Source organism: Miniopterus schreibersii (genome assembly GCF_964146895.1).
Source record: "Miniopterus schreibersii genome assembly, chromosome: 11".
NCBI lineage: Eukaryota > Metazoa > Chordata > Mammalia > Chiroptera > Miniopteridae > Miniopterus > Miniopterus schreibersii.
This window is the reverse complement of record NC_138111.1, coordinates 8,572,913-8,587,060: the sequence shown is the minus strand read 5'-3', so window position 1 is coordinate 8,587,060 and position 14,148 is coordinate 8,572,913. Positions and strand designations below refer to the sequence as shown.

The 14,148-nt window shown below is 36.9% G+C and overlaps 1 protein-coding gene across 4 annotated transcripts in view; it reads right to left on the bottom strand.

Moving 5' to 3' along the window:
- Positions 1–14,148, bottom strand: part of STRBP (spermatid perinuclear RNA binding protein) — a 122,529-nt gene that overhangs the window by 99,294 nt on the left and 9,087 nt on the right. The window lies entirely within an intron of this gene.

Below are 14,148 nucleotides of genomic sequence, written 5' to 3'. Positions count from 1 at the left end.
ACATTTTTTCCATGAAAAACTTAGTCAAGAACTGAATTGTTTGAGATGGGAGATGTCTGAGAACTGAGATTTGACTGTATAATGAATTTTCTTAATGAAACCATTACACTGTTACTCATATAAAAATTCTAACTATTGTTTGTCCATCACATCAAACAAAATTTAAGGGTACTGCATTTTCTTTAATATTTTCAAGTTAATGAATTCAAGGGGAAAAACTAAAAAGAGACAGGCACCAATGGCTAAACCTTCTTAGTCTTTGCTGACTCTGCCTCCACTTCTTCCAAACCTCATAAAACTCCAGGGCTCTGTGGCTTTGTACTCAGCTCCCTTGTTTTTCACCGCACTTTCTTCTAAGTGGCCTCTCCGAGTTTCATGACTCTAAATAATGTCTATATACAGATCACCATTCTATAACTACAATCCTGTTCTCTACCTGGACTCTATACTTGTCTATCCAATTAATGACTGCCATCAATGACAATAAATGATCAAGGCTGAACTATGAATTTTTTCCCCAAAACCTACTCTTTTCCCAAGTCTTGCCCATCTCACTGAACACCAATAACCATCTACCCAAGCTCTAAAAGGAAACAATTCAGTCCTGACATACAGACTGTCAACATACCCTATTAACTCTACCTCTAAAATATATCCTGAATCCTTTCCTAGCATCATCATTTTCACCTGAACTGAAATAGCTTCCTAATTCATCTTCCCACTTTTATCCTGGCCTACACGTACAGTCTCTTCTCCATACAACAACTGAGTCATCATTTAAAACAGCAAAGCTTTTCACTCCCCTGTTCAAAATCTTCCGATGATTTATTACTCACAGAATAAAAATCATACTCCTCACCATGGCTTATGAAGTCCCAGCTGATCTGACCCCAGCCTACTCACTGAATGCCTCTGTACCTATCCATACCTATCTATTGCTATCTAGGCAGTCCTTCCCTCCCTCTTTTCCTCCCTCACTCTCACTGCACTCCAGTCACTGGGTCCCCTTTTCCTTCTTCCCATATACCCATGGTGTCCCTGTACCGTACCACTGCACTTGCTGTTCCCTCTGACTGGAACAGTCTTCTCCCTTTTCTTCCTAAGATTTACTCTTCTTTAACATTCAGATCTAACCACAAATGAGATCTCAAGTAGCCACTCCATCACTCTCCTATTTTTTAAATAAAGGCATGTTTTCTAAAAAATATGTTTTTATTAATTTTTAGAGAGAGGAAAGGAGAGGGAGAGAGAAACATCAATGTGAGAGAGAAACACTGACTGGGTTGCCTCCCACACGCACCCCCACAGGGGACTGAGCCCACAACCTAGGTACGTGCCCTGACTGGGAATTGAAACGGGCGATCTTTGGGTGCATGGGACAACTCTCAACCAACAGAGCCACACTGGCCAGGGCTATCACTCTTGTATTTTAATATCCACCTATTTTAATTCTCTGCATATCACTTAAGTGATTATTTGATTATTTACCTTTCCCCCACAGAAACATAAGGTCAATGATAGCAGGGACATTGCCTGTCTCATTTACCAATGTATTCCAGTGACTAAATAGTGCCTCATAGGATAAACACACACTCATAGGATATTAAGTGAATCCATTTATGAATAAATGAACAATTGCTTCCATTTCCATTGCTCTATTAATGGTGGTTTTTAGCACCAAAAGGGGAGGGAGCGAAGTTGACATTTTGCTAGTTATAAACAACTGTCTCTGTCCAATTTAAGTACTTTGAGCACTTTCTCTACAAAACTACTACTTTCTAATCTCATTCCAAAGCTATTACATCCAGTGGTAGAGGTGCACCATAGTAAAGCTGTGTCAATCCTCCCCAAATAGGTCTATCGATTTAATGAAATTCTATCAAGACCTAGAACTGCTAACACAATTTTGCAAAAAGAAGAAAAGAAAGGAATCATTCCATGCAATTTAAAGACTTATGTAGCTACAAAAATCAAAATTGTGAGGTATTGGCAGGATAGACACATAGATAAATGGAACAGAGAATCCAGAAATAGATGCACACAAACATGCCCAATTGAGTTTTGACAAAGGTGCAAAAGTAATTCAATGGAGGAAAGATAGCCTTTTCAGCAAATGATGCTGGAGGAATTGAACATCCAAAGGCCCAAAAAGAAGAACTTTGATCTAAACCTCATACCTTATACAAAAAATTATTTCAAAGGGGATCAGACTAAAATGTAAAACTTGAAAAACTTTTAGGAACAAAATCATAAGAGAAAATCTTTAGGACACATAGGTAAGTCAAGAGCTCTTAGACACAACACCAAAAGCAAGATTTAAAAAGGAAAACCTGCCTGGCTGGGCATGGCTCAGCCGTTGAGCATTGACCTAGGATCCAAGAGATCATGGTTCAATTCCTGGTCAGGACACATGCACAGGTTGTGGGCTCGATACCCAGTTGGGAGCGTGCAGGAGGCAGCCGATCAATGACGACTCTCTCATCACTGATGGTTCTATCTCTCTCTCTCTCTCTCCTCTCCCTTCCTCTTTCTGAAATCAAAAAAGATATATTTAAAAAAAAAAAGGAAAACCTAATAAACTGGACCTAATCAAGATTACAAACTTTTCTATGAAAGACTAGTTAAGAAGATAAAAAGACAAGCTAAAGACTGGAAGAAATGTTAGCAAACCACATATCCAATAAAGGACTTCTATCTAGAATATATAAAGTACTCTCAAACCTTAACAGTAAAAAATCAAGCAATCCAATTAGAAAATGGGCAAAAGACATGAGCAAATATTTCACTGAAAAGGATATATAGATAGCAAATAAGCACATGAACATATGTTCAATAACATTAGCACATGAAAATATGTTCAATATCATTTTGTGATGACAAAAACACAAATTTAAACCACAATGAGATATCACTATGCATTTATCTGAATGGCTAAAATACAAAATAATTCATTGTTGGTGGGATTGCAAAATAGTACAAGCCATTTAGGAAAACCACTTGACAGTTTCTTACATAGCTAAGATTACAATCCAGGAATCACGCTCCTGGGTATTTACCCGAATAGAAAATTTATGTCCACGCAAATACCTGCACACAAATGTTTATAACAGCTTTATTCATAATTGCCAAAAACTGAAGCAACCAAGATGTCTTTCAATACAATACATAAATGTGATACATCCAAGCAGTGAAATATTATTCAGCAATTTTAAAATGCACTATCAAACCACCAAAAGACATGTAAGAATCTTAACTGCATGTTGCTAAGTGAAAGCCAACCTGAAAAGGCTACATATGATATTCTGAAAAAGGCAAAATTGTAGAGACAGGAAGAAGAGCAATGGTTGCAAAGGGCTGGAGAGGGATAAATAAGTAGAGCACAAGAGATTTTTTTGAGAAGTAAAACTATTCTGTATACCATAATGGTGGATACATACCCACTTGTCAAAACACAAAGAGTGAACAAAGAGTTAATGTTAACTATGGACTTTAGCTAATAATAATGTATCAAAACTGACTCATCAACTTTAACAAATGCACCATGCTATTACAAGATGTTAATAAAACAGGAAACCAGCAGAGGAGGAAGGTATATATGGGAACTCTGTATTATCTGATCAATTTTCTTTAAACCTAAAACTGCTCTAAATAAGTCTATTAATTTTTCTTAAAAAACAGTGATAACATCAAATGCTGGTGAAGATGTGGAGAAACTGAACCACTCATATACTGCTAGTGTGAATGTAAAATGGTACAGCCTCTCTGAAAAAGTATAGTAATGTCTTACAAAACTAAAAATGCATTCACCATACAACATAAGAGTTGCCCTCTTGGGCATTAATCCCAGAGAAACAAAAATTTATAACCACACAAAAGCCTATATATATGAATGTTTACATCAGCTTTATCGTTAATAACCAAAAACTGGAAACAATCCAAATTTCCTTCAACAGGTAATGATTAAACAATGAGTGGCATACCTACCTGCCATGGAATACTACTCAGCTATAAAGAACAACAAACTATTGATACATGCAAGAACTTAGATGAATCTCAATGGTATTATTCAGTGAATAGTAAGTGGAAAAAAGCCAATCTTAAAAGTTTCCATACTGTATGATTCCATTTATGTAACATTCTTCAAGTGACAAAATTATACAGATGGATTATTATTGAAGTTGAATGCTAGGTTCATTTTTATCTGTGAAACTTCTATAAATATAAAAATGGAACTATTTGGCTTTCCAAAATCTTTCAAGCAAAAAGATTACCATATTCCACTTCAGATTTAACATAAAATCAAAAGGAGGAATTTTAAATAATCTCATGACTTTCACAAATTTACCTACAACACAGACCATGAGACACAGTATAGAACATGAAACATTTCAAATGAAGTGCTCTTTTCCACCTGCATGTGAAAAAGCCGCAGTGGCAGCATCACAAGAAACTGATTTAAAACTAAATGTCAAGCGGGAACACTAAACACACCCAAACAAACCCACATACCACATAATTCAACATATCCGGGCAGCAGTGGTTAAGGAACGGAATAGCATGGATACTGCAAGGGTTTGGCAGACTGACTGATACAGAGATTCACATTTCCTTTGCCTTTAGCTATGCCTGTTATGTTACATAAGAAAATAGTTTTGGGTTTTAAGTTTGTTTGTTGTTTATTTGGGGGAGGGGGAGGGAGATCACACTGTATAAAATATTCATTTAAAATAGAGTCTCAGCCCAGGAAAATGAAGTAAAAAGACAAGAACACTATAACGTAACAGAATTCAACAGTTGTATGTTGCTTAAAACATTGAAGTGATAAGGTCATTTTTAAATATGTGTAATCTTTTTACAAGTTCAGAAGAACCACAAATTATGGAGCTACAAACCACCAGCTATTCAAAAGAAAATTGTAGCTTATAAAATATTGGCTGACTGCCAGTACAAATGAATTTTTTCCCCTTAAACAAGCTTTGCAAGCCACGCTCTTTCAAAAGACTACAACCATATTATTCAATCAAAGAACAATGTATTAGACAGTAAAGGTAAGTTAATTCTTGACCTAAAACAAGCTGTAAAGGCCCACAAACTGGTCCTCACCAATATAGTAAAACCTCACCTTGGAAAAACAGATCTGGAAATTTTTAATTCATAACTATTTTACCATAATTTCATCAAGGGATTAAGTATATTAAATGCCTCAATGACAATAAAAAAAATAAGTTTTGGAATCCAAATACCAATAAATGCATTTAAAGGGGGAGAGTAACCACCACTCAACTTCCCCCCAACACAGACACAAAAGGCCATCTGAAAAACTGCAAACTCCTCACTACAATCCAAAAAGGGTTTCCTTTAACTTACAGCCCAAACGGAAAGGTAAAAGAAGGCACTCTGGAGACAAACAAGGGTTCAAATTCCAGCTACGACTTCTTAGCTAGTAAGTAGTTTGAACAACTAACCATTCCAGGTCTCACTTTTCTCATTTCATCTATTTAAAACTCATTCAACCCACACTGTATGTCACATTTATTATAGAGAACACTGCATTAGTTATCTTTTCACGAAATTGTTTTACTTCTATAGCCAGTCTACAAACTACTAGAGAGAATCTTTTTTTCATAATGCATATCATTAGTAGCACCTTAATACAATGTCTCATATATAAAAAGCACTCCACTATTCAATGACTAATTCACTGCTTTTCAAAACTTTTTATTCAAGGAATAAGATGGTTTCTAAGACTTAGGCTTGTACAACAATCCATTCCATTATAATTTCCAGGTTATCCATTATTAAAGCCGCAGTTTGAAAACCTGGTTACTACCTTTAGTTTACCCATTTGTCTCACTCCACAGTTCTCTGGACTCCTGGAGGTCTTTTCACAACAGGGGTGGGGAACGTCCAGCCCAAGGGCCAAAATCATTCGATCTGGCCCTGCCAAGGCAACCACAAGTGGGACTCAAAATTCAAAAAATCTAGGAGCTTTTTTCATAGCTAATTTTTAAGTTGATAATTTTGTATGGCCCATGAATGATGTTATATCCAAATGACCCTTGGCAGAAAAAAGGTTCCCCACCCCTGCAGTAGTACTAAGACATTATATTATATGCCTTTTAATTCTCATTCTCTCACAAGTGTAGAGTTTTGCAGAGGCTACATAATGTGTGGAGTATTATGTGATGAAATGTGTCACATTTGGAAGCTCAACATAATTCAGTAAACCAACATTTTCCAAATGACCAATGCATGACATGATATTATTCATGTATGGATAAAAGATCCATTCAAAATGTAACAAACCAATGGATTTTAATGTAACAGAACAAAAAAGTTTACTAATCTGGTTTCAGATTCCACTAAGAAACTACCATTTGTCAAGTTTTGGTATAGTATCAAAGAAAAATACCCAATTATATTACAACTATTAAAATACTCCTCCCCCTTTCCAACTTCAAATCTGTGTGAAGACAAAATTTTCTTTATATGCTTCAACCATAACAACATACAACAGACTAAATGCAGAAGTAGCTATCAGAAGCCCAGCTGCCTTCTACTAAGCTACACATTGAGATTTGTAAATATGTAAAGCAATGTCCACTCTTTTAAATTTTTTCTTTTGGAAAATAGCTATTTTTCATTTAAAAGAAATCACTTTGGGGAAGGGAAATGGGTAGATGTTGGTCAAAGGGTACAAAGTTGTAGTTACGTAGGATGAATAAGTCTAGAGATGTATTGTGAAGCATGATGACTAATAATACTGTACTAGATACTAGAAATTTGCTCAGAGAGCACATTTCATGTGCTCTTGCCACATGTACACATATGAGAGATGAATATGTTAATTTGCTTGGCTGTAGTAATCATTTCACTAAGTATACGTATATCAAAACATCATGTTGTACACCTTAAATATATACAGTACAACTTTTAATTTTTAAAAAGCCACCAAACAACATCTGTAATAAGCGAGGGGGGGGCAGAGAGAATATCTGAACTGCAAAGAAACAGTTCTGGAACAATACATGCTTAATTCTTGATTGCAGGGAACATGTATATATGAAAAAATGAAATAATTTCATTTCTTACTTTGATTCAATATCATTTTAATTTACATGTATTACTTTTATAATTGGAAAAATTTAAAAACCGAAAATCTTAAAATATATATTTACATATGTATACAATCTGTGTTAATATACAAGTTACTTTTTAAATGAATTACAATATGTAAAATTTTATCAGATATAACTTATAAATGTCAACAGATAAAACTCACATAAATAACAGGTCTTTGGGGACTTCAATAATTTTTAAGAATAAAAAGAAGTCCTGAGTTTAAAGGTTTGAGAACTGCTGGCCTAGCTAAATGTAGGTTGATTTTGGTGTTCTACATACTAGGTCCATTTCACTTAAGGAATGCAGAAATTTCCCAGGAAAGAACCATGTCAACAGTGTATGACTTGGAGCAGTCTCACTAAGCTCTTGACATATGTTTTGCACTAATTTTGCAGTAAGCAGTCCTCCTACAATGAACTACGGCTTAGATTTTCATTGAAGGATTTGGCAAAAATATCAACCATTCTCACTGATTCCCATTTCATAAAAAATAATCACTTAACCATATGACCTGTTTTAAGTAATCAAGAGAAACAGTACAACATAACAGTCAGCACTTACTGAGCCCACAGCATGTCAGGCACTGTGCTTTCCCACATTATCTCATAATCCTCACAACCCTGCAAACAAAGTATAACAGCAACGCCCTGGCCGGTTTACCTCAGTGGTTAGACCATGAGCCCACAGACTGAAGGGTCCTGGGTTTGATAATGGACAAGAGCATGTACCTCAGTTGCAGGCTCCATCCCCAGCTGGGGAGCATGCAGGAGGCAACCAATCAATGTGTCTCTCTCACATCAATGTTTCTCTGTCTCTCTCTTCCTCCCTCCCATTCTCTCTGATATCCTCAGGTGAGGATTAAAAAAAAAAAAAAAGTTTAACAGCAAGAAAAAGACTCAGACTTACTTAACTAAAGGTCATACAGTTAATGAATGGTGGAATCAGAAATCAAAATCAGGACTGTGTGACTCCAAAGTCCAGTCCTCTCTCTACTCCACCAGGTTACCTTCACAACACTAGACTGGAAATCAGACCTATCACTTTATTCTCTGTGTCCTTGAGCAAGTCACAACTTCTCTCAGCCAGTTTTGTCACCTACAAGATAAGAGGATCAGTGTAGCTGATCTCCAAAGTTTCACCCATAGATGACAGTCTTGGATTATGATTCACCAAAACCTCAACCTACCTACAGTCTTAGAGTAAAAGGCCTCTAGTATACTTTTCTGAACAGAACAAGTGAAGCAAGACAAGTAATGGGTAAGTAAGGAGTAAAATTAACAGACTAGGATATAGCTTTTCATGCTTTAATATCAGCAATCATCATAAAACATACTACAAACAATAAGCAGCCATTGTGTACTTCCTTGATCCTAGGCAACCAGAGCTTCCTTTTTTAACATAAGCTTGGGCATTCAGCAAGCAGACATCTCTGAAGGTGGTAAGAAACCTGTTAGCATGCAACACAGCAAACATCTAACTGAAGGATTGCTGTGGGGAGCAAATGCCTCATCATTAGCTTGTATAGGAAGCACCATCTATTCTTTGAGGTAAATTACACAATAATGAATGGACATATTTGCCAAGCATTTCTGAGAAAAGGAGGAAAAGCTGCAGGAAATCATGAAAACTGACACATGGCACTTGAGTGTGCACACGTGCGCTCACGCACAAACACTCCAAGAAGAAATATATTGATTGCAGGACAGTATGCATTATACAATGAGGTTTTACTGTATTTGCATTATGTTTATATTTGTCTAGGCTACCAAAATTTAGAGTTCTTCCTACATCCGCTACAATTTTAACACAATTTCTTATGTGCCAGACACTGTGCTGAGCCCTTTTAAAGACATCACCCTCTAATCCTACCCTGCAGAGTTGTGAGGTTTTACATTCATGTTAAAAGGTGAAAGGCCTTACAGCTAGTAAGTGGCAGAGAAAGGATTTGAAACAAATCTGGCCAAGACCAAAGCCTGTACTCTCCATGAGACATTTTTGCTGGTTCTAGGGAGAATGAAACCTCATCCTTAGGTCAAAACAGAAAAATAATGTGTAATATTTGAGCCAAGTTACAAGGGCATTTTAAATAAAAGTTTTTTAAAGCTTGAAATCCACTTCTGGAAGTACCTACTGTTTAGATATTAGCAAAAGTCACAAGGTCGCTGAAAAATCTACTACTTCGTTGGATAACTATCAATACACTTAAACTCAGAACATATGAGATGGCCACTACTGCTATAGCTTATATTCTCCCTATGCTCACAAAACTTAGAAAGATCTCTTTTGTCCAAAGTAGCCAGGAAGCTGTCTTTTACATGATATCACCTTTTTACCCCAACCCCAGCATACTGAAGCAAGTTCCTCCAGTGCCTATTACTCAGAGGAGAAAGTGGTGACATTCAAAGCACAGTAGAAAAATGACAGGTTTACAAGGTGACTTTAGCTACTTTCAAAGAAATAACTGAAAACTGGCCCACTAAAAAGGTCTTTCAAACTTTAAGAAAAGCTAAAATAAGTTTAGTTTTCTAATAGGGGAAAAGTGTAATTACAAAATCCTTCAAAACAGCACAATTCGCGTTATTCTTCACTGGAAGTGAACCAACACTTTTTAAAAGTATCTCAAAATGGGAATTCAACCAAGTTCCAGTACTGTTAAGACTAATCATTAACTACTCAAGCAAATCAATGATGATTTTTAAATCAAGTCAAATAACAATTCACTAAAAATAAATGGGAAGAAAAAATAGAGAATTTGTAAGAATATCAGAAGCTACATTTCAGTTTCTTCTTTGTTTGTAATTATGTCCATTAGACAGTTCCAAAGGTTCCAAGGGTTGTTTCCTATTTTGCTTTTTCCGTATGGAATATGGATTGGAACTGGTCAGGAGAGAGTGGCTACTACTGCAAGTACTACCAGGACCAGCAAACTCAACTTCCTTCCCCTTATACACTGTTCTGCTAAGACAGTGCCTATACGAAGTCCCCAGATTTAGTGAAGAGAACACCCAACTTTTGGGACCAAACAGACATGGATTCAAACCCCAGGTGCACAATTTACCAGTCACGCAATTCTGGACTTACTGAACAAGCCTCAGTTTTCTTATCTGATATATAGCAACCATTCAGAAAGGCTAGTATAAAGATTAGAGATAATTTGCATTATGCACATCTGTTATTAGTACTGTTAATCATTATGTACCTGACACTTTCTTTTGTAATGTTGCCATTGTTTATAAGGCAATACATCTACTACTAAATAATAAAGAGGATTCTATTTCTCACTGACAAATCAGAGGTGGGTGGCAAAGCACTAATACAAACCCGCTATCATTGACCTCGTCATAGTAAAGATTTTTAATTGCTTAAAAATTTTTCAAACTGCTTAATGGGTTAGGATTTTTACTTTGGAGTGAAGGTAATGTTTTGGAACTAGGTAGGGTCATGGTTGCCCAATATTGTGATGGTACTAAAAATGCCACTAAATTGTTCAGTTTAAAATGGCTAATCTAAAAAAATTAATTTTAAAGAAGAATGAGAAAAAAAATACCCTAATTGTTCCTACTGAACAACATTAGGTGACCAACAATGTGACCAGTTAAACTAAGTGTATTCAACATTTTCTGGGCCACATTTCTAAATAAGCAGCCTGACATGGTGAAAGGAGCCCAAGCCCGGAGGTCAAGAAATCCATTCCTTGTCCCAACTCTGCCACTAGTCAGGTGTGTAATTTCGGGCAAATCTTTACTCTGGATATATCTTAAGTTCCACATCTGTCAAAGACCAAAGCAGGGCTAAAAGAATCTCACAAGTTTCTCACAAGTTTAAGATGATATACTTTATGTCGTTGGCAACCAATTTACGTGGAAATAAAACTGCATAGATTTTAAAAATTTAACTACAATATATGCTAAATTTGACAAACTAAAACCTACCACACCTCCAGTGAGCAGAAAACATGTGTATCCTAAACTGGAAAATTTTCTCGTTTCAGGGTAACGGTTCCCACTGACTCCTATTTACTGGAAAACAAAAACAGACCCTATAATATTAGTGCCAAAATCATTCCCTGACATTATGAGCTAAGCACAAGGAAAAGACTAAATTCAAAGATGACTAATGTGGTAAGCTCAAGGTCACCATTCATTCTAAATCAAGCTGGTGAACTGTAAGTTTTTAACTAATAGACTCAGCATCTTTTTATTCAACTATTAAAAATGCATTAAGTGTAAAAATAAATATGCATCATTAGATAGCCTGTAATAAAAATTGTACACATTGCCCGGCCAGGCGTGGCTCAGCGGTTGAGCATCGACCTAGGATCCAGGAGATTGAGGTTTGATTCCCAGTCAGGGCACATGCATGGGTTGTGGGCTCGATCCCCAGCAGGGGGCGTGCAGGAGGCAGCCAGTCAATGACTCTCAGCATTGATGTTTCTCTCTCTCTCCTCTCCCTTCCTCTCTCTGAAATCAATAGTTTAAAAAAATAAATTGTATACATTAATCAACATTATTTTGCAAATAATGTTGCAAAAAATCTTTTGTCCTATAAATAACCTTCAGGTTAAAAACTCCTGCTATAAGGCTCTAAAAAGGATATAAATCTAAAAAAACCTTAATCTGTTCTTGAATTTATCTGGAATAGAAGCTAAATCCTCTGATATCTTCTGGCATTTTGTTAAGTGCAGGCTGTTAACGAAATGTTTTGGCAACAAGCACCTTAACTACCTTTAATTAGGTATAGAAAGTTTGTCTTCCTCCAATGGGCCTCTAAATCCTAAGAGGAAAAAGAGGGGTATGGCATGATTAAAGTGGCCTCAACAGTGATCAAGGTGACTAGATGGGAACTCTCATCTACTGGTTTCAAAGGAGTAAGACCAACACTGCTTAGATATCCATAGTCCGATGGAAAACTCAAAGGATAACATTTAAGTTGTATCAAGCTGCTGAGAATATATGAAGTGCTTTACGACCTAGAGCAACTTATGTAACAAATATAGTGATAAACAAGTGGAGCCACTTACAAATCAAAAGAAAAGTCTGGATGCCTTATCAGAAGTTTCTCAAATCAACTGTCTAGATTCAGACCTCAGTAATAGACTCAGCAATTAAGTCTCCGTTCTCCTTTGGCAGCTAGTTGTATCAAAATGAAGGCACAAAGCCACAGATGCACCACCTTTCTTAAAAGATTCCTGATTTTCTTTTTATCAGATCATCACCTGGATGTCACCACCACACTTGCATACTCAGTATCAAAACTAAACTTGCTTCCCAATCCCACTTCTCTTGGGTTCCCCAAGTGCCTGACTGACTACACTTGAGAGCTTGCAGATTTGTCACTCAGCCCTCACTCCAGTTACTAAATTCCATTACCATCCTTTCTATACCCATTTTCACTACTTTTATCACTTTTTTCCTCAAACTATTCAACATTATCTTAATCAGTGTATACATTTCAGCCTCTTTTCACACAAAGCTGTCAAATTCATAAAGACAGCCCTGATAATGTTCCTCCACTCTCTTTTTTTAATCTTCACTGAAGGATGTTACGGGATGACACTCCAACCAACTGACCCACCTGGCCAGGGCTCTCCACTCTCGCTCAAAACCTTTCACTGAAGCCTCACTGTTGACAGACTCAAGTCTGAATTCTTTATTCAAGGCCTTCTATCAGTGGTTCCAACATTCCTCTCTAAACTTCCACTCTACTAGGCCCTTTCACACCCCTTACCTGTTGGAGAAGCACTTGTTCTTTCCCACAGCAATTCTGAGCATTCTTACTTTGCTAACGCAATGCCCTCCGTATGGAATTCTCTTCCCCGTTTTCTCATCACCTAATCCAACTATAGTTCTTCCTGGCTCAGCACAGGTATCACAAACCACATCCTCTCTGAAGTCTCTTCCTTAGTGTCCTCAGCTGGAAATAATTTCTTGCCTGGACCATTTTATCATTCATATATGTACCTCCCCTGATAGATTGTCAAGCTCTTAAAGGTCAATGCAACAAAGATTATGCATAGTACATAAGGATTCAAAATCATGACAAAAATTAACAATAAAACCTATTAACAGTCTTAAGAAAAGATACTCATGAAGAAGAGAAACAGAAATAAATATATCATAGACTTCAAGGTGCGCAGTATTCCCTAGCAGAACACTACTGCTAGAGCATCCTTTCCAAAGTAATAGACTACAACTAATAAAAGAAAAATTCATTCAACAAATACGCAAGTGCCAACTTAGTGCCAGGCACTTTTCTAGGTGCCTAGAATCTACAGAATACAAAACTAGCATTAATTCTTGCCTTAATGAAGCTTATACTCTAGTGAAGGGGGGAAGGCAATAAACAAAATAAAAAAGCAAAATATAAGCTAAATGGGTTCAGTGGTATGGAGAAAAAGAAAAGGGAGCCCAGGGAGGGCCAGAAACAGGAGCTGCCCCTATGACAGGGTGGTAAGGGAAAGCCTCTCAGAAAGGGGAGATATGCGCAAAGATCTGAAAAAGATGGTGCCACAGATCTCTGAGAAACAGGATCCTTAGGCAGGGCAAACAGCGAATGCAAAAGACCTGAGACAGGAATATGCCTGACATGTTAAAAAAACAGCAAGAAGGCCATTGTGGCCAGAATGGAGTAAGCGAAAAGAAAAGGAGAAATCAGGTCAGCGAGGAAAAAAGAAGGGATCCGAGCACATAAGGCCTTTGACAGGACTTGGCCTTTTACTCTAAGCAAGAGGAGGTATCACCGTAGAGTTCTGACTAGGAGACAAAATCCACCTTACCTTTTTTAAAGGATCATTCCTGCTACAATATTGAGAACAGACGACAAAGAGTAAAAGCAAAAAAGGCTGCTGCAATAGTTCAGAAGAGCTGACAGAGACTTAAGCTGGTAAAGGTGATGAAAGGTGGTCAGAGTCTGCAAATATTTTGAAGACAGAAGTGGCAGGATTTCCTGCTGGGTCAGATGTCATGAGAGTCAACGATGATTCCAAGTTTTGTATGAACTGGAAAGATGGAGGAAGATGCTATTTAC